The following is a 22,004-nucleotide window of genomic DNA, read 5'->3' on the forward strand; positions in this document are numbered from 1 at the left end:
TGAGGTGAAGGGGGGCCATAAAATCATGTGTTTGAGTACTGACTTTTCAAACCAACAAAGAGATGCCTTTAGGAAAGACCTGTGATTTGATTCTGAAATAATAGACTCATGGCAAAGACTACAGTGCAATTCTCTAATTCCAAAACTCTGAGTTTTGAAGTATAGACTACTGAGTGGGTAATGTATGGACAGTGACATATAAAAGCATAATCTGGTTCACATCTGACCCTCTCCTTCCTGCAGAAGTGTGTCAAACCCAACAATGGTCTGAACCCTTATTTGTCCTTTTCTATTTTCTTTCTTTCCTTCTTTTTTTTTCAACTTGAGCAACTTATGATCCATGCGTTATCATTTATATCTCCAAAGGAGCATGGCCACAATATCAATCACTCTGTTAAAGAGCATGTGTTAATTTCAATCCTGCAAGATGCAGAAACCAAGTCAGGAGAAAATCTGTGCAGATTTTCCAGGGGAAACACCTGTGTGAGAGAAAATCCAGAAGAGGCCAGGGGAGAGAGAAGGACTGTCAATCTATAACAGGAGGCAAAGGTTTTTTGTTTTTTTTTTCAAAAAGTTCATGGAGAAATGTAATTAAATGATAATGGATTTTTTTCTTTAACTTTTGGAAGACTACTTGTATGGTCTTGAGATAAGGAGAGAGAGGGAGTATGTTGGGCAGAAATTGTATTAACTACTGTTCAGTTCAAAGGAAGTTCAGTATGGCCATTGGATGTTCTAATTGAATGGGTTCCATGATCCTTTGTGACCCCTCTAGTTTTACAAAATGTAAGACGCATTCTCAGGCCTGACAGATTCTTGATAAATTTTTATGAAGATAACCTGGTGTTATTTTTTTCTCTTAGCATACACATAAAATGGTTGGATTATATTTATTCTATTGGTTATATTGACTTGGATATTTCCCAATCCAGAGAGATTCACACGTGTGATGACTTTCAATCCTGTTTAAGACTCATGCCTCTATCATTTTTCCTGGGAATTTTATTACATGCACTAGAGACATTAAAGCTCGGTGTCATTTAACATTATGTATCTGTTGTACATTTTATCATGAATGTTGGAGTTTTACTAAGAGCATACCAGAACTAATTTTATTTTTTTTCAATCTTCAATCTTGGTTGGTCAAATCTGTGTTTTCTACAGAAAGCGAACATACTTCTCTTAACAAACACTTTCTTAATTAGTAGAGTAATAGACACACCAATATCTAGCTGTTGAAATCTATTACGTGGCTTATTTTACTTAAGCATAAATATAAAAGTAAGACAAGTGTATGAGCACACAAAGTTGAAAATAATGAAGTCATTTTTATGAAAGTCACTGAAAGCATGTTTATCCTTTATTCCTTCTTACAACTCAGAAATGAGGTTGAGGCTTCTCAGCGCAGGTTAAGAGGGTGATAGGACTGAGATTGGAAAATGCTTGCTTAGTGTCAATGAAAACATTTTACACGTTCATTAAATATATTTTTTTAACTTGAGTTTCTTCCTATCTTTGTAGGTTATGACATAGCAATCCCTGTGCCTCAATGTTCAAGCTCATGGATGCCATTTGAAAGGTGAGCCATTAACACCAACCATCAGGTCCCTGTGCACACGAAAACTGACAAGCTGCATCCACAAAGATTACAGTCTAGGGAACCATATGGGTTCAGTTCTAGTCTGTAGTAGACCTGGAGTCAAAATGGTCAATACATTAAAAAAAAAATGTCACGGTATATATTAAAGTTAATGTTTCCTCCAATTTCAAAAGTAAACTATGACATTGGCAACTAACTAATAAGGAGAGTTCTGAATTAATGTTGGCAGTGACTTAATTCACACATTATGCAGAATGGACTATAAGTCAAATATAAGCAATTCACAACTTAGATCTAGAGAGACTGACCTAGATATGCCTGTAGGAATTGGGTCCAGGAGCAAAGAAACGTCTCATTATCAAGTGTGATGCAGTCTGGATTCTCCCTAAATAATAGTAACCTCATGTCATTTTTCTGGTGCTCAGTATTCCGAATTCTAGTCTTAGTCAACTGTTTATTGACTGAGTCAACAAATTAATGGCAAATTTGCTCGTTATAATGCTACTTATGTATCATAAACACTTTTCACTTTGTTTTTAAAGCTTGACAGATTTTACTGAGACATCTGGCTTCAGGCATTACTTTCATTATGTTTTTGAAATAAATTAATTGCTATTTATGTTTGCTTTATTCACTGCTGCACCTGCTTTACTCTATTAGAATGCGATCATCTCCTAAGTCTTCTCACTCTTTGTTTGCAGATTTCAATGTGCTCTGCAGAGCATTTTGTCCCATGTTCTCCTCTCATATGAAAAAGGACTCTGTTTCATTCAGCACTCCATTTCCACAACCATGTGTCCTGTCACTTCAGTTGGACAAGCTACAGCAGTTTGTTAAAAAATGTTGATTGGTTGTGTGACTGAAAAAATCACTCTGTTCAGTTTTTCAATATAAAATGAATCATGAAAACTTTCAAAAATGCTAATGAATTAAATTTGAGATGTCACAATGTGCTACACAGACTAAAAACTAACTGCACAGAAAGGTCATAATCAAATGAGATTGATGTATTCAGATAAATGAGAATTTCATCTTATTATTTACTATTTCTGCATGGTGGAAACATTTATTGCCCTTGTTCTCATATCTGAGTCTTGTGAGGATTTATCCTAATCTGACAAGAGGTAGAAAATGTTAATGTTCACTATACATCTATATTTTTACTCCTCAGAGGAGCAGAATTTTACCTTTCTAAATTGTAATCCACAATTGTTATGCTGGGAATCTGGATGGTGATGAAGTGAGAGAATAGGAATTTTCCGTGTGATCATCTAATTGAGCCTGAATCTGTTATGGGACCTTCGTAGTGGGGCTCTGACCTTCATGCCTGTGCTGTAGTTTATATCTTCACTGGCTGGTGTTCCTTTGCTTCACGGCAGTATCCATATTCTTTACCTTTGACTGTTTATCCCTGTTGACTATTCCTCTTTCCCCCCTTACCCCCCCCCCCGACTCTCAACGTAGGCATCATGGGTAAGATGTGTGGTGGGTGGTTGATAGGAGAAATATTTCACCCCCCAGCTATGGAAAGACAATACGAATGACCTTCCTCTGGTGTGAAATATTTCAAGTTGAGAATGGTCTTCTTCTCCAGGGCCAGAAACACGAGGACTTGTTTTGAATGTTCACTGGAGAACCTCAACAGGTTTTACAGTTAGATCATGAGCTCCACTAATGACCGGCCCCAGTGGTTTCTCACAGTCTCAGTAATCAGTACTCAGCCTCTAGAAATTTATCACATTTTAATTTATATATATACATATATTTTTTTAAATACATGGTTTCAGTGGTTTCTGATCCAGGTAAGCAGATTACTGCTGTGCCTCTCTGAATGCACCTCTCTCTAGATTTTTGGAGGCATTTTGATATGTCAATCCATGTCAGTTCTCTGATGCCCGCATGTAGGGACTCCCAGCATCCGTGCATCCGTGACTCACATTGCAGAAAACGGAGCTTATGACTGACTCAGAGGAGGAGACAGGCCAAGAGAGAGAGTGCAGGGGTCCATAGCGGAAATGGAGTTGGAGGGGTCCAGAAAGGACCCAACGTGGGCACACAGGCACAGAGCTGTGGTAATCTCCATGTGAATAGATTTTATGGGGGATGAGTGCAAGCGGTGCCTCATGGCCCAACATCAAGCAAACCTGATCAACATTTTATCACCCCTTCTGCTTTGTACCCAAGTTCTTCCAGCTGAAACCTGGAAACCAGTCCCCTGGACTTTAAATGAAAACCATCCAGAGGTTAGTGGGTCTTATGAGCTCTTAGCTCTTGGATTGTTTTAGGACCATTCAGACAAGGCAGTATTTTCATAAAAATGTGTACTATACTCTTCACATTTTGCCAATTTTGTAGTGATATATCCTGATATTATGGGTTTTCTCTCTCTTTTTTCTTTCACAGTGCTGATATTATTTTTTAATTAAAATGTACAACTTTTGTTAATCCTGTTAATGTATCTTAAATATATATTGCAAAATAATTGAATTTATTTATGGAATAATATCAGACTTACTGTGATAAAGATAATTTCCTTTATATTTTAAAAGATGTTTTGTATGATTTTTGAAGTTTACACACTTTTATATTATTCAATTGGTTGCCTTTCAATTTTTCTTCCATTGTGTTTTGTGGACCTTTTTAAAAATTTTATTCCCTGCCTTTTTTTAATCATTTCATTAGGGGTCCATACATCTCTTATCACAATCCATACATATATCAACTGTGTAAAGTACATTTGTATATTTATTGCCCTCATCATTCTCAAAACATTTGTTCTTCACTTAAGCCCCTGGAATCAGCTCGTTTTTCCCCTTCCTTCCCACTCTACCTCCCTCATGAACCCCTGATAATTTATACATTATTATTGTGTCATATCTTGCACTCTCTGAAGTCTCCCTTCGCCCACTTTTCTGTTGTCCATCCTGTAGGAAGGAGGTCACATGTAGATCCTTGTAATTGGTTTCCCCTTTCCAACCCACCCTCCCTCCACCCTCCCAGTGTCGCCACTCACACCAGTGGTCCTGAAGAGATCATCCACCTTATATTCCCTGCATTTCCAGTTCCTATCTGTACCAGTGTACATCCTCTGGTCTACCCAGATTTGTAAGGTAGAATTGGGATCATGATAGTGGGGGAGGAGGAAGTATTTAGCAACTAGAGGAAAGTTGTATGTTTCATAGTTGCTACATCACACCCTGACTGGCTAGTCTCCTCCCCAAGACTCTTCTGTAAGGGGATGTCCAGTGGCCTACAAACGGACTTTGGGTCTCCATTCCACACTCCCCAACCCCCATTCACTATGATTTTTTTGTTCTTGTGGACTGGTTTTTATGTGAGTAGTGGAAATAAGCATATGTCTGCTAAAATGATACATTTGTTTCAATTCTTTTCAACGAGTAAGAAAAGCTAAGTTCATGGAAGACATAGGTGGCTATTTAGGAATACACGCTCATTACATTAAAAGTGAGAGAGAGGAGGATACAGTAAAATGAGTAAGACTCTCCCAACCCCAGGAGTCGGTGAGAAATCACTGCACTTCACAGACCAGAGGAATAGCCGTGGTGGCAGTTACATAATTTCATGTTGACTTGATAAATAAGTGTAGGGGTGGAGTCTAGCCTGTCAATCAGCTCACAGCCTGAAGATGCTTACTTGTGTGTGTGGCCTTCTCATGACGATTCTGAGAATTTCCTCTCTCTTGGGAGGCGGGACACACCTTGTCTGTGCTTCATCTCCCTGTGGGGAGGCCCATGCAGAAAGCTGGAGGAACCACATGGATACTCACACCAGCACCAAGAGGCTTCCACTGATATTGGATCCACAAGACTTTCCAGCCACTAGACTGTGATCTTCCTGCACTCATCATCACTGAATACTCTGTGAGTCAAGAGAAATGTACGGACTAGTATTGGACATATGGCCTAATATCAGGCTTATGGATTTGATCTGGACTGGGCTTGGATGTTTTCTCAACGTACAATTGCTATTTGATAGAAAGCTCTCTCTTAACCTCTCTGGGTTTGTTTTTCTAATCAACTTCACCTAAAACAACCCCCTTGAATGGTCAGTGTTAGTGTTTGGGAAGTTGATTTTGTCACCTCTCACCTATGAAGTGAATGAAATTATAGGAGACGTGTGTACGTGGATACGTCTGTACCAGTCATGACCAGCTGTGAGTTCACTTGGTGAGATATTCCCACAAATAGCCATCAGTATTCCAGAATGCACTAGAGATGAACAGCTCAGCTATCACTATGTGTGATGCTCTAAAGCAGCAGTCTCAATGGGGTCAAAACCCCTTTGGGGGTCGAACAAACCTTTGACAGGGGTCATCTGATTTATAAAAGCAGCAAAACTACAGTCATGGAGTATCAATGAAAAATAATTTCATGGTTGGGAGGTCACCGCAATATGAGGAAGTGTATTAAAGGGTTGTGGCATTAGGAAGGTTGAGAATTGCTGCTCTAGAGTTATCAAGGCTTCTTATTATTTATCACTGATTTAGACCAGGAATACATTCATGAATGTGAATTATACGCACATACGAGAGCTCTATAGATTTGAAGGCTGAAGCCATTCCCCTGGGGAAGCATTAAGCAAAGATATTGCCACATAGGTTATTCCTAAACCACTGACAACAAAGTGCACTCATGAAGGGGTGACTGTGGAGCTTCATTTTCCTATTGGCAGTCGCCCTGGGTAAGATAAGACATGGGAATGGAGCGAACACTGTGGCAGCTCCAGAGCCCTCACTTTCTGGTTTACGTCCTCACACACAGGTGTGCATGCCTAAATGCAGTTAGTGCAGTCTGGGGCTGAGGTGAAAAAGTTGGGAGATTCGTGAAGGTGTCTTGTAGGACTTCTGTGAGCCCCTTCACCAGTGATGGAATGAATAGGGTTTGACAAGTACCCAGAAGAGGCTTTCAGTGGATGGCTGGATCAACACCCACACTGGGAAATCAACATATATCCAGGGATTCACATAGGGCTCTGTCTTCTCCTTGGATGCCCCCATCAGCACAGCTTATCTACGGATAAGCAGCCTGAAGTCCAAGGACACTGCAACCTGACTGTGTGAGACAAGCGCTGTGAAACCCATATCCTGAGAGCGTCAGAAAACCCGGGGGAATGGCAGCTGTGCTCACTGAGGCAGGGACTCCGAATATTTCGCTGAATCCTTTCTTTACTTGTTACGCATTTCAAGATGGGAAACAAAGACAATTACTTCCTGAAAATAGCATAACGTTCCTGTGAAATGAAATCACCCCTCAAGAGAGGAGGATAAAGATACCTTGGTATGTAAGCTTTGTTCATCAATTTGTGTAAATAGTTCCGTTACAGCACTAAGAACTATGCAGACTCTGAAGGGTTGATTCAATATCTGCAGAGACAATGACATGAACACAGTTTATCTGCCAATGGACGGTAAGAAAATGAAAGACAAGACCCTCTGTTACTCTGAGAAAATGAGAGGAAGTGAGTGTGATCCCAGACACAAACTCCCTGCTGGGAGGGAGCTGGGCAGCAGGGGGCGCTCAGGACCCACAGATCACAGGACACACTCAGGAGCAGGTGCAGAGGGACAGTTTCAGGGCTGGTTTCCTTTTGTGGTCTGGTTATGCATCTCCATCTCGCTGTTTCCCTCAAGGGTTTTCTCTATTTTTATGACATAGGAATACAATGTAAATGTATAAAAATATTTAAAATCAGACCTATTGCATGTAGGATGTATAATAATGGAATTGAAATCTCAGCAAAAAAAGTGGGGAGTAAGAACCAAATAAAAATATAATTTTTATTTATTAGTGTTATATTGATATTCTAAACTTGGCAGCACTTGCATTGTTCAAGTAATCCTTGATAATAGTTGTATTGATTGGATTTCCTTGAAGGCAAATATAATCTTATCACAGTGAGTACTGCATTTCATGATGGGTTTAGCAAAACCTTTCTGACAATTCCATGCCATTCTCTTGACTGTGCTGTTCCCAGCATAGTAACTCCTATGATTTTCTGATCAAATTGGCCAATACTGGTCAGTGCACTTATGCTCACTAATGCCTAGAATATCAATCATTACACATGTATACCATTTAATATTTGACCACTTCCAATTTCCCAACATCCATAGTATGCAAATTACAAGTTCTGTTCCTAAGAAGACTTCTGCAGCTGTTTCTCTTTACCTTGAGGCATGCCCCATCAGCAAATGGAGATCCTGATGGCTCAACTCCCAAATCACATCATCATGGAAATCAAGATGACTTCAAGAAATCAGCTCCTCTTCAGTAACATTTTGAGTGCCCTCAAACCTGAGTGGCCCATCTGGCAGTAGCTTCAACAATTTCCTACTTCCTTTGCCTAGGCTTTCAGTATTCAACCATGCTTCAAAGTTATGCATAAGGTTTTAGCAGCTTCTTCCTCTGAAGAGGGAGAGGGGTCCTTCTGCATTGTCTGTTCTTAGTCTGGAAGCTTTGCTGAAATCTGCTCACTTTGGGTGACCCTTCTGGCATTTGATATAAGAGTGACATATCTTCCAGCATGTCAGCAAAACAAAAGCCACCACAGTATAATTAACTACCAGACAGGTGGTGAGAATATGTCATTATTTCTTCAAAATATATCAAACAACTTCTGGCTAATATTTTAATGCAATAAATAAATAACAGCATAATGCAACGAAATAATGGAGTAATTCAATTTAACATGTTCAATTATTGACTTAACATTGAAACAGAAGATCCAAAAGGACATCAAGAATCAAATAAGTAAACAAATAAATGAGTCTAGTAAACTAAAATCAATGACCTACATATAACATACTCCACCAAGAACAAAACAAATATACTCCCATTAAGCCGAGGTTTATTTCAGAAATAAAGTTAAGCATGAAATAGATGGAAATAGGAAAGGAACATAGATAGATAAATACAGATAGATGATAGATACAAGATATGGACAGTATATACAGAGAAAATAGATGATAACTTAATCAATTGTTCAGTAGATTGGTAGACCAATTAACAGATTTATGATAGATAGATAGATAGATAGATAGATAGATAGATAGATAGATAGATAGCAGAGATTGGAAATGTATAGAAGGATGGAGAGGGAGATAAAGAAACTCGATCAACAAACTCCAGTGTCATTGTGTATTCAGATTTGGGGATTTGGGCTGAGTCCAGGCAGAGGGTGTTCAGATAACACTTTTTTCTATTTGAGATAAATTGAAGACTAAATGCACAAACTACAACATGAGGTGTGTCATAAGGAGTTGTACATGGATGTTATACAACAATGACTCACTCTTCAAGAGATTTTCTTAAGAAACTGGGTCTCCACAACAGGAATATATCACTTATTTGATGCGTGTGGTGATGCAGATAAAAGTAGGTAAGGAAAGTTATGTGAGACCAGATTGTAAGCACCATGAAGGGAAGATTGGGATGCATGGCACAGGGTCTCAGGCCAAACAGGCACATGATCCTGATTCAAGACTCAGTGTGTGATGAGGAAGATACAGGTTTCCTAGCAGAATTGGAGCCTCCCCTATCTCATTTTTCCCTGTGTCGTGGTTTTTAGTCCTCTTCCTGCCTCTGAGAACCAAGATTAAGATGTTTTTAGCATGACCGTCAACTCCAGAGAACAGAGGGAGGAGAATGAGGCATGGAAGTAGGACACATTCTCTGGGTCCTTGTTTGTTTCTTGGGAGACCCCAAGTGCATAAACCACAACCTGGGGTGCTCTCTCCTCATCAGGAGAAAACTGAGGGGAAATGCTTTAATTTTATTTTCTCTTTATATTTTTTTTTTGTGGATTGCATGAAGGTATACTGAGAAGATTAGTGTTCATTCAAAAATGCATGCACTTTTGTTTCATTTCATTGACTGCAATGCACACAAACTCCTGTTACAATTACCTTTTCTTTCCAAACATTATGAATTTTTCCCTGGATAAATGTTGCCCTTTTAATCACAGAAGTTTGATTGTTCTAAAGTCATTGTATCTCCCCAGGACTATTGCTCCCTTGTAGGCTTGTCAGTTATTTGGCTGGAAGTTTTTCCAAGGGCTGAGTTCTGTCCCAGACCTGAAGGGAGGCTGACAACCACAGTCTCAGGACTTCCACAAGTCTACCAACCAGTAAATCTATTCTTTTTTTCTCTTTTCTTTGTGTGTGTGTGTGTGTGTATGTTTCTCTCTGTGTGTATTGTTTCACTTTTTATCCCACTCTTCCTAAGACCTTCTAATGCTATCTTTTCCAAAGAAATGGGTACTGATAGTAAGGCACCATATGTTTCTTCTGGTCTGAGAGTTCAGGAGACTCGAATCTATGATTAATTACAGCATTGGACTAATGGTTTCCATCTGTCTTCAATTATCATCACTCTGGAAAGGGAGAAACAATTAGCTGCACTTCATATGTTTTAATGACCCCAGTCACTACTCTCAAAACCCAGACGTAGGACATTGTCTTTGTGGGCTGTTATGTCAGTGGTTCTTTGTGTTCCCCAAACCCCAAGGCCTCCTCCTCAGAGAGAGAAAAAGTTAACCCACTGATTGTTTTCTTTAGTTTAGATCAGAGTAGGTCAGAGAAATGTTTAGGGACAGATTATATTTCTTCTCAGGCAGCAGGAAGCACAGGGCAGACCTGGGTACTAGGAGGTACCTGAGAGTTTACTAAGAAGGGACCATTTGGGAAATCAGATTCTGCAAAGTCTTCACTAAGGAGACAGAGGTACTCTCTATCTGGACATCATTCCCCACAGACAGTAAGGAGGGACCCTTTGTGACGCCCCAGGCTCCTTGGGCTGCAGATTCACACTGGGTTTGAAACAACTCCTCCCCGGGTGTGGACTAAGAGATACACTGAGTGGAGAGCCACAGTGCAAAACTCTCCATGCGTGAGGTGTCAGTGCCGGGTGGTGGTGGTGGTTGTGGTGATGGTGGTGGTGGTGGTGGTGGTGGTGGTGGTGGTGGTGGTGGTGGTGTGTGTGTGTGTGTGTGTGTGTGTTTTGCAGGATGTTACTAGGATCAGGTTCTGTCCCTCCCAGCAGTCCCAACACACGCACCTCCTCCTACCTTGGGTTTCCAGGGTTATAAGACTGGAGGAGTCTGACATGGAGAGCAGGGAAGATATATGCAAAGTGAAGACATCCATTTTAGATCCACAGGCCACCTCCACAGGGGAAGCACCCTCATCATCCAGCTGGGGACCACAGTGTGATCCCTTTCCATCCTCCTTGCAAGATGGGCTCTGCCAGCCTAGCTCTCCTCATTGCTCTTCTCCAAGGTCAGGATCGTCACAGGATTTGAGATGAATGGGGTGGTGGGGTGGTGGTGGTGGTGGTGGTGGTGGTGGTGGTGTGTGTGTGTGTAGAGGGAATATCTGATCTCTGAATCCTATCTCCACTGGTGTCTGTGCTCAGGTGACCTGGTGCAGTCTGGGGCAGAGGTGAAAAGACCTGGGGAATCTTCGAGGATCTCCTGTAAGGCATCTGAGTACAGCTTTACTGGAAGCTGGAGCCACTGGATTAGGCAGCCACCTGGAAAGGGCTTGGAATGGGTAGGAATGATTTATCCTGTTGACTCTGATACCAGGTACAACCCATCCTTCCAAGGAAAAGTCACCATCTCCACAGACAACTCCATCAGCACCACGTACCTGCAGTGGAGCAGCCTGAAGAACATGTATTACTGTGCAAGAGACACGGTGAGAGAACCCCCTTCCTGAGAGGGGCAGAAACCCTCAGCCTGATGCAGCTGCAGAGCAGGAGTCTCAGAGGCATCTCTCAGTCCAGCACCAGAGGACACAGTGTCTGTTGTCTCCTAGAGAGTGAGAATAAAAACACAGGTCACTGACATGACAGGGAGACATCTCACCACATGGGGGCACTGACGCCTCTTACTGGATTGAGTTTCTCTTAAGTGGCTCACTGTGTAACATATGATTAACCGTAGGGCTATAGAGCAGATTAAGTACAGGTTCTTCATGAAATTCTCAGAGTTCAGTCCTTGATGCCCTTGAAGAATGAGCAGGTGCATTGTCAAAATTGAAGAAAATGCTCAGCTCAAATTTTCTGGCCCTTTCTCAACACATCCATTCCCAATATTATTAGACCTTCTTTCCTTCTTTCTAATAAGTAGACATGTTATTTGCTTGCTTTCTAGCTTCATTCACTTGCCTGCATTCAACTTGGTGTGGGAAACAGTTCTGGAGAAATCTCTTGGTGGAGCGGTAATGCTGTGGCATTCGCAAACTACTCATGGGTTCCAGACCTTATAACAGTCAGTTGTACTCATAAGAAAATGATTGGTATAGTTTCCTGGTTAAAAGTGGCCTCCTCAGGAGGAGACTCCAAAGCCTCTTGAGATAGGACGACCTTGGTTCAGGGAGAGGGTATTTGGGATTGATTGGATTCAGGCAGCAGCCAGGGAGAGGCCATGGTGAACAGGGATCTCCTACTATAAATCTCTGTAGTATTGACCTTGATTCTTCCAGGAAACAGTTCTCCCTACCCCTGACCTCTGTGAGCACTGAGGACCCATCTGTCTATTTCAGTGCAGGTGGACATAGACAGGGCAGTCAGTGTGACCCTCACAGGACAGCTCTGGGGCTGGACTGCATGGGGCTTACTGACCAGCAGGGGGAGCTCAGGACAAACAACAAGCACAGGATCCAGGAGCAGGTTCAGAGCTGAGCACAGGTGGGCCTTTCTCCGGAGTCTTGAGTTGGTTTTGTTCCCACAGCTCTCAAACAGATTCAATGGAAACCCTGTTTACAATCGTAGAGAGTGTACTAGTGTCTTCTAAATTGTACATGGAAACTCTCACTGTCAAATAGTTGATTGTGACCCAAAGTGACTCTATCGGACAGGTTTGAACTTGTAAAAGGTATTTGCATAGAAGTGGTTGGTCTTGCAACATTCTGTCCTGTGATCGACAATTTTAATTTTTAGTTTCAACTCAGTTGAAAGTGTAGAAAATATGAGTAAAAGTCAGCATAGCTACTCCCACAACAAGCTGCCAGGAAGAGCATTCACTCTCTCTCCCAATATCTAAAGTCAAAGCAAAGCAAATAAAAATTGTTACATGACTCAATCATTATATAGTGTCCTTGATATTGCCTTGTCCATTTGAGCCAAACGTAGTAAAGATCAAGGGATTGGAATAATCTTTTAAGTTTCAGGATCCTTCTGCATTTAAACTCTGAAATTTTACTTTTACGGTGGGACTTTGTGAATCCTTACAATTATTATTGTCCATTCCTCGATTGTTTTGTTCCTTCAATAAACTCTTTAATTTTTGAGTGAAGCTCCAGTTTGATCTTTGGAAGGTGGAACAAAAAGGGAAGTAATATATACTTTTCTTGCCCATATATATCTACCAATCACTGCCAAATTCCTAAAAAAGAAAGAAAGAAAACAAACAATACATATGCAAATGTATTAATGTATGAGGATGGGGAACTATATCTATGTGCACATATTTATAGGTTTAGAATTAAGGTAGCAGAAGGACATTGGGCCTCCACTCAAGTACTCCCTTAATGCAAGAATACTTTCTTCTACTAAATTGGCATTCTATGATTCTCACCTTCCTAACACAACCGCTGAAGACAAAGTGGATGAATAAGCAAGTGTGGTGAATAAAGCTGATGGTGCCCAGCTATCAAAAGATAAAGTGTCTGGGGGCTTGAAGGTAAACAAGCGGCCATCTAGCACAAATGCAACAAAGCCCACGTGGAAGAAGCACACCAGCCTGTAGGCTCACGAGGAGCCAAAGGGATCAGGTATCAGGAATCATCAGAACAAAAATTTTTACCATAGTAAATGAGGGGGGCAGTGCGGAGAGGAGACCCAAAGCCCATTTTTAGGCCACTGGAGACCCCTTGCAGAGGGGTCTTGGGGAGGAGACGAGCCAGTCAGGGTGCGATGTAGCAACGGTGAAAAATACAACTTTCCTCTCGTTCCTAAATGCTTCCTCCATCCCCCCCATCCCCCACATATCATGATCCGAATTCTTCCTTGCAAGTCTGGCATGACCAGAGGATGTACACTGGTACAGATAGGAACTGGAAGCACAAGGAATCCAGGGAGGATGATCCCTTCAGGACCAGTGGTATGAGTGGCGATACTGGGAGCATAGAGGGAGGGTGGGTTGGAAAGGGGGAATCGATTACAAAGATCTACATGTGACCTCCTCCCTGAGGGATGGACAACAGAAAAGTGGGTGAAGGGAGACATTGGACAGGGCAAGATATGACAAAATAATAATTTATAAATTATCAAGGGCTCATGAGGGAGGGGGTAGTGGGGAGGGAGGGGGCAAAATGAGGACCTGATGCCAGGGGCTTAAGTGGAGAGTAAATATTTTGAGAATGATGAGGGCAATGAATGTACAAATGTGTTCTATACAATTGATGTATGTATGGATTGTTATAAGAGTTGTATGAACCACTAATAAAGTGATTAAAAATAACAATAGATGTACCATTTCTGGGAAAAAGTTATCATTGATAACTAATCCCTTGTGACAAGATTATATTTGTTGTGAATATAGTAGCTAAGGAGTACAGTATAAGATGAACTTTGGACATTCTCTTAGAGATTATTTCCCAAGCTGCTTAAGGTTGTGTCACAGTGTAAATTCCATAGCTTGTCCAAGGAACTTCTCCTTAAGATATGAGATGTTGCCACAGGATGTTGGAGTGCCTCATTTATTGCCTGCAATTATTCTGTATTTCCCTTCCTGATATCCTGTATCTGTTGAGCTCTTTCCTCACAAAAAAAATATCCCACTACACCAAATGAGTATCCATTCTGGCCAGGCAAACATGTCCACCAAGACATTCCCAACCTTCAGGTCACAGGTCACATGGAACATAAGAATTTTGGTCAAGGAACCAAAAGTCACCCAAAAGGTCAAATAAGACACTTGGAACCAAGAAGTACAAGGAGCTGTGTCTTGCCCGGCTACTGAGAGATATAGCATCTGGGGACGTAAAGGCTTGAAAGCAAATAAGCAGGCATCTAGCCCAGAAGCAACAAAGCCCACACAGAAGCAGCTCACCAACATAGGTGATCGTGAAGGGCAGAGGAGACCAGGTCCCAAACAACAAAGGTGGGGTGGTGGCGAGAATCACATCACCGTGAATGAGGGGGAGTGCATGATGGGGACCCAATGCCCATCTGTAGACAGCTGGACATCCCTTCCAGAGGGATGAAACTCAAAACCTTCCTCTAGTTCCTGAACGCTTCCTCCCTTCCCAATTATCATGACCCCAATTCTACCTTGTGGACCTGGTTATACCAGAGGATGTACAGCGGTGAAGTAGGTATCTGGAAACACAGGGAATCTAGGACAGATGAACCCCTCAATACCCGCGGTAGGAGTGGCTACACCAGGATGGAAGGGGCTGCAGAAAGGGAGAGCCAATCTTGGAGATCTATGTGTAACCTCCTCTCTGGGAAATGGGCAATGGGGAGGTGGGTGAGGGGAGACACCGGGGAGTGTAAGATAAGATATAATAATTATTTATAAACTATCAAGGGACCAGGCGGAAGGGGGGAGCAGGGAGGGAGGGGAAGGGGGGGAAATGGGAAACCGGGCTGATTCCAGGAACCCAAGTGGAAGGTGAATTTTGAGAATGACGAGTGCAAAGAATGTATAAGGGTGCTTTGCTCAATTGATGTATGTACAGATTGTGATAAGAGTTGTATGAGCCCAATAAAAAGATTTATTAATTTAAAAAAGAATCTTAACCTCACCCTAATGCATATTCGTAACCATCCCTGTGAAATATGTTTCACATCCTTAATCCTATACATTTACTTGTTGGTATATATTTCCAAACCTTTAAGCCATGCCTACCATCTTTTTCAGAGGCTTCCTTTGGGGAATCTTCTGCCTCAGTCCTTGCTTGATCCAAGGAGAGCGGGTCCCTTTCACTGTCATGCAGCCCTGTGTTTGTTTCTAGCAGGAGTCATGTTGGTAACACAGTTCCTTTCGTCGAGTGTGCTTTTCAACATGATGGAATACACTGTCATATAGAGTCTCTATGAGTCGGAATCCACTGATGGCAGTGAGTGTGGTGTTGGTGTTAGCACAAAGAAGATGATGAGGTCAGACTTGCAGTTTCTGAGAAGATTGGGAACTTCTCTTCTTTATTCCTGGGCTTCTAATATGCAGAGCACTTCATCAATTTCCAGGTAAAGTCTCAAACCTAGTGAAAAACATTTCATCATAGACAGGGTTCTCTAGGATCCATAGACCTTTTCCATAGGACATCAATGTCCTGTGGAGATTCCTCTGCCTAGCTATTACTTCTCTCTAGCAGTGTCAAGATTCCAAAAATGGGCTGGATTACTGAGGCTTCCATTACTTGTCATCAGTGATTATTTTCCCTGTTCCTATTTGTCCAAGATTTGGGTCCAAGAGTGAGAAATCATCATAGATCCTCTGCATAGGCTTTGCTGTCTCTGATGCCTAGATGCTGCTGGAGCTGGAGCTGCCAAAACCTTCAGAAAAGGTTGCAGTAGTTGTGAGCAATATATTTCAATAGCAGAAAACAACATCTCATCTTTAAGGAACTGATGATGCTCAAGCTCCAGAAAAATATACAGACTCAAATCTGTTCTCCCTGCATCTGAGCTCAATGACACTGAGGACGTGGCTGTCCATTAATGTGTGAGGGAAACAGAGGACTCACTACCATCACAAACACAAACGTCCCTGTGATGATGGTATTGGTCTATGGGGATAACTTGGGTTGTGGAAAGGACAGGGGCAAGAATTCTGAGACCATAGAAATGGGGGAGGCATGGGAACAAGGAGCATCCTATTAGCATCTAGAGTTTCAGTTCCCTCCAAAATGACCACTCTGTGAATATTTATTACAAAACCCCACAGATATTGCGCTGTTTATACATTTGTAGATTTTATGCTGTGGTAGTTACACAATTTCATGTTAACTTGATAAAAGACTGAAGGTGAAGGGGTGGATTCTAGCCCATCAATCAGATCAAAGCATGGTGATCCCTTCTTGTGCGTGTGGCCTTCTTATGAGTCTTCTCGGAAGTGTTTTCTTGAATCTCCCATTAGAAGAGGTAGATATCTCTCTCTCTCTCTCTCTCTCTCTCTCTCTCTCTCTCTCTCTCTCTCTCTCTCTCATTTTCATGTTGACAAGCCACGTGGAGCCACAGTGATGGCAACCAAAGCCCTCAAGATGCGTCCACTGCCATTGGATCCCCAGGACTTTCCACTTGCCTGCGATCATCCTGCATTCAGCATCATTGCTTGTGCTATGTGACTTAAAAGAGGAATTCAGATATATGGGCTAATATCAGACCTATGAGCTAATATTGAACTTATAAATTTTATCTGTACTGGCTGGGATGTTTTCTTGATGTGTAATTACTTCTTGATATAAAGTTATCTTTTACACATATATGAGTAGCAATGGACTTGTTTCGCTAGACAACCTGGTTTAACACATATGCAAATATGACATTGTATGTATTCATGAATACCTGTTTTATATACAAATGCTATTTGTATCATTGATAGCTAGTACATGTAGTTAATGATTTTCATAGCCTGAATGGCTGTGTTGGACTGAATTAATTAATGACTGCTGTTTCCATTTACTGGAACCAGAAAACGATGAGTATGCTATATCATAAGTTAGGAGGGCAGGGGGTGGGGGAGGAAACTAATAAATATAAGAACTCAAATGAAGTGGAAGGAACACATTAAGTAAGCCAATTAAAAGAAAAGTGACTTTTAGGAGATAAAGTTAAATAATCAATATTGAGTTTTCCTGATCATGACAAAAGAAGTAGGACCAGGGAGGAGATTTCATTCTTCAGGTTTTCTGTACACATTCTATGATCAACTTCAGGCCCAAAGTTAAAGAGTATCACTGAAATGTGGAAATTCCATGGAAAGCAAAAAACAAGACAAAACAAAACAAAAAAACATCTAATAAGGTTCCCTTGTAATACAAGAAACAGATTATAGAGTTACCCATCATAATCATGTGTACCCATCTCTTAAAAGGGATGGGAGAGGATGCAGTAGGAGCTCTTATGTCACAAAGGTTGTTGTGTCTGTAATATAAGGTTTATGAATTAGAAAGTACTTTTCAAAAATATTGATAATATACAATGATTAAAGCAATGCTTGATAAAAATCCTAACTAAGAGTTCTGTTTTCCCTTGAGAGTGCTTGTGTTTCTTTGAGTCTGAGGGAGAACTCTGGCCCATGATCTCTACTCATCTGCTTCAAATTTCAGGGGACATGCAAATGTAGCTCTCTGCCTGCTGATAAGCCGGCCACAGTCCCTGATGTGGGAGATCTCAGAGGACAGCCCCAGTCTCTGGGGTCTCTGATATTTCCATTTGTGCCCAGGAGCTAGTCCATAGGACACACCATGAATTTTGGCCAGACTTTGGCATTCATTTTTGGCTATTTTACATGGCAATTGTGATAGACTTTGCTCTGTGTGTTTAAAATTGTGAGGGCAATTGTTTGTATGTGGGTTGTATAATCAGAGTGCCTCTGTGTTTGCAGGTGTCCAGGGTGAGGTGCAGCTAGCGGAGTCTGGAGGTGAACTAACAAAGCCTGGTGGCTCTCTGAGACTCTCCTGTGCAGACTCTGGATTCACTTTCAGTGACTCTTACATGCACTGAATCCGCCAGGCTCCAGGAAAGGGCCTGCAGTGGATCGCAGCCATTAGTGGTGATGGTACATATTCTACACCAACTCCGCGAAGGGTCCATTTACTATCTCCAGAGATAACTCCAAGAACACACTCTTATCTTCAAATGAATAATCTGAAAGTTGAGGACATGTCCATGTATTACTGTACAAGAGACACAGTGAGGGGAACTCAGTGAGAGCCCAGACACAAACTTCCCCTGTAGGGAGGAGACTGGTCTCCAGGGAGGTGCTCAGGACCCACAGAGCATAGGACTCAGCCCCAGAGCAGGAGCATCTGGAGTTTCAAGGCTTGTGGTCACATGTGGATTCGTCTAAATCTCACAGTTCCCTAGGGAATCTATCTCTAATTTAAAAATATTAATTATATGCCTACTCCTTATATCTTTGATTTCAAAAGTTATGTTGTAACACGAGAATATATTCTGTCTTACAGCAACAGTCTGTCCCTGAAGGACAAGAAATGACACTCTCAGGGGTCCCTGTGTCAGAATTCTCATGACGCTCAGATAAATACTTTTCAACTAGACTCAGGGGAAATGGAGGGATGGAGGTCTGGGTAAAGATAACCATTAAGTGTTTTTGTATTGGCTGGAAATTTAATAGTATATCCTTCCACCACACTTTGAGAAGTATTCTGACAATCATTTAGTTAATGATTTAGTTGAAATTTAAGCAGTTATCCTATGTTTTAAATTTAATTCTTCAGAATATGCAGGGTTTTGTATTTGGTTTGGTTTGGTTATTTTTCCAAACCATGGTGGCCTAGTACTTTTTTCTTTCTTTTTTGATTTTCTGTTTTGCCTTTTTAACATGCATATGAGGCCATAGAAAATGTTTGGCATGGTTAAAGCACATCTTTTTGGTCACAGGACCACTTTATCTCCAGGAGTCATGGGGCAGGCTGCAGTTGACTTCCTACCAGTATCACAGTTTCCAGCACTCCACTCCTGTCCCTGCCTCCCCATTCACAACCCTGCTATCTCTCTGTTCTACTCCAAGAACAAGGGAATCCCCCTCATCCTGGATATCCATGTTCCCCCTTCCCTAAGTTTATTCCTACTCATTCTCACCACGATGTCTTTGCACATGAAAGGAACTGGAAGTTTCCATCACAGTAACATCTTCCCTGATGGTAGGTCCTAAGATGAATGATGCAGAAAATAACAAACTGCTCATTACTGCACTGTCCTGACAGCCTCCGTCTCCTCTAATTCACCAGCAACCATCTGACATAGCCTTGTCCCTGCCTTCTGCCACACCATAATGTGCCTTTTCTCTAGAGCCATGTTTTCCATGCAGATACACTGTGCAATTGCTTGTCCCAGCTCAGCCTTCTGTGACATGAAGGAATGACGTCCATAGAAAGTATCTACACCATTCAAGTGTTCCTTTGCAAATGCTCAGAAGCAAAGCCTGAGCTCCTCACAATTAAAAAGCAAGCCAACGGACAAAGAACAAAGAAACATATTTGAAATGCTTCATTATATTGTTTGTCCTTTTTCTGCCATTTCTCCTAGATAATAAATTTTAAACTGCCAGGTTTCCCCCTCAAAACTTATGAATAAATTTCTCCCTCATTTGTCCTTAATTATCTGTCCCCCAGACAGCTCAAGCATAGGATCTTGAGAACGGACGGTGCAGGACCAGACAGTGTTCTGTTCTGCTGTGCACAGGGTCCCTGTGGGTCAAAACTGACTCAATACCATCCATCCACAACAACCACATGACCCAGAACTCTAATCCTGCCTTCATTCAGAACACGATGCTTTAGTGGGAAGAAGACATGCTAACTGCCCAATAATTGGTCTATTGCCTGTAGGACCCCTGTCCTGTAGCAATTTTAAAAGGCTTCAGGATAATGACCAGGGCTCATATGAAAATGTTTTAAGAAAATGGAAAACTGCAATGATGAGAAAAAGGGCAAAGAATTTGTGCCACATTTCCTTTTTCCCTTTTAAACTCTTTAGGGCTTTGTACCTACTTATTCTTCAAGGGTAGCAAGAGCAGTCCTAAGAATTAATTTGGAAATTTTTGCTCATCCATCTTACAACACTGACCTTTTTTTAAAAAATCACTTTATTGGGAGCTTGTACAACTCTTATCAATCATAATAGATACATCCATCCATTATGTCAAGTACATTTGTTGTCATCATCATTCTCAAAACATTGTCTTTCTACTTGAGCCTTTGGTATCAGCTCATTTTCCTCTTCCCTCCCAACTCACCCCTCCCTCCTGAACCCTTGATAATTTATAAATTATTATTTTGTCATCTCTTACATTGTCTGATATCTACCTTCACCCACTTTTCTGTTTTATAACCAGGGAGTGGGTTACATGTAGATCATTGTGATCAGTTTCCCCCTTCCCCCCCAACTTCACCTTCTCCCCCACCTTCCCCTTGCCTTCCTTGTATGACAACTCTTATTATTAGTCCTGAGGACAACCTCAACCTTGCCTCTTCCAAAATCTCAAGGGACATTAAGAAGGAAATGCTGTGATTCCTTCATAGATATAAAAAACATTTTTACATCTCTGTATGTAGTATTATTCCTAAAAACCAGAAATCTATAAATATAATCTTATGTATTGTGTTAGTAGAAGAATAAAATGAATTATATATGATAACAATTTAGCATAGAACAGTAATATAATACATGTTACCAAGGATATTATCAGCATGCCCTTTCCAACACACTTAAAACACTCATATCTGTTCTAGGAACAGAACCCTCGGATCTCAGAAGTCATGCAACTTCATTTATTGCTATGTAGTAGGAGGGAATGCAAATCCACCCCTCCCTCTGCTGATGAAAGCCAACACAGCCCCAACCCTGCAGCTCTGGAAGTGCTCCTGGATTCTCAGGAGTCCCAACTCAGTGATCAGGACTGAGCACAACACAGAAAGCCTGGCCTCTTAGTTGAAAGGGGCTTGTCCTTGTTGCTATTTTAACAGGTGATTTTGTCATGAACCAGTTTGTGTGCTTGGGTGTGAGTGGGAGACACGGTGAACATGTCTGATGGTTTTCCTGCCATGGATATCTGTGTTTGCAGAAGTCCAGAGTGAGGTGCAGCTAGCGGAGTATGGGGTTCCTTGGGGGTCTCTGAGATTCTCCAGTGCAACCTCAAGGTTGCCCTTCAATAGCTATGCATGATCTGTGTCCACCAGGCTCCAGGGAAGGACCTGCAGTGGGTGTCAAGTGGTGATGGTGCATACTACAAAGACTTGTCCAAGATGTTTTTGTATCTCCAAGAACTGCTGCATCTGCATATGAACAGCCTGGAATTCGAGGACATGCCTTTTTATTTCTGTGCTACCATCACAGTGAGGAGAATTCAGACTGAACCAGGACACAAACCTCCCCTTCAGGGAGGAAACAGGCCCCCAGGGGGCGCGCAAGACCCACAGAGTCAAGCCTCAGGTCCAGGAGCAGGTGCAGATGGGGACATTCAGGACTGTTTTTCTGTTGTGATATTGGTGTTCTTCTCCATCTTGCAGTTTCCCTCAGAGAATCTCTTAATGATTATACTACCAGCTTTGCCTATCCTGTTTATACTACCAGCTTTGCCTATCCCTGATATTTCATACACTTAAAGACGGGGTAGTATGGAAGAGCCCAGACCAAAACCAGGGATGTACATGGTAGACAATGGTGGAGGAGGTGGGGAAAGGAAAACA

This window comes from Tenrec ecaudatus, chromosome 12 (assembly GCF_050624435.1).
Source record: "Tenrec ecaudatus isolate mTenEca1 chromosome 12, mTenEca1.hap1, whole genome shotgun sequence".
NCBI classification, from domain to species: domain Eukaryota; kingdom Metazoa; phylum Chordata; class Mammalia; order Afrosoricida; family Tenrecidae; genus Tenrec; species Tenrec ecaudatus.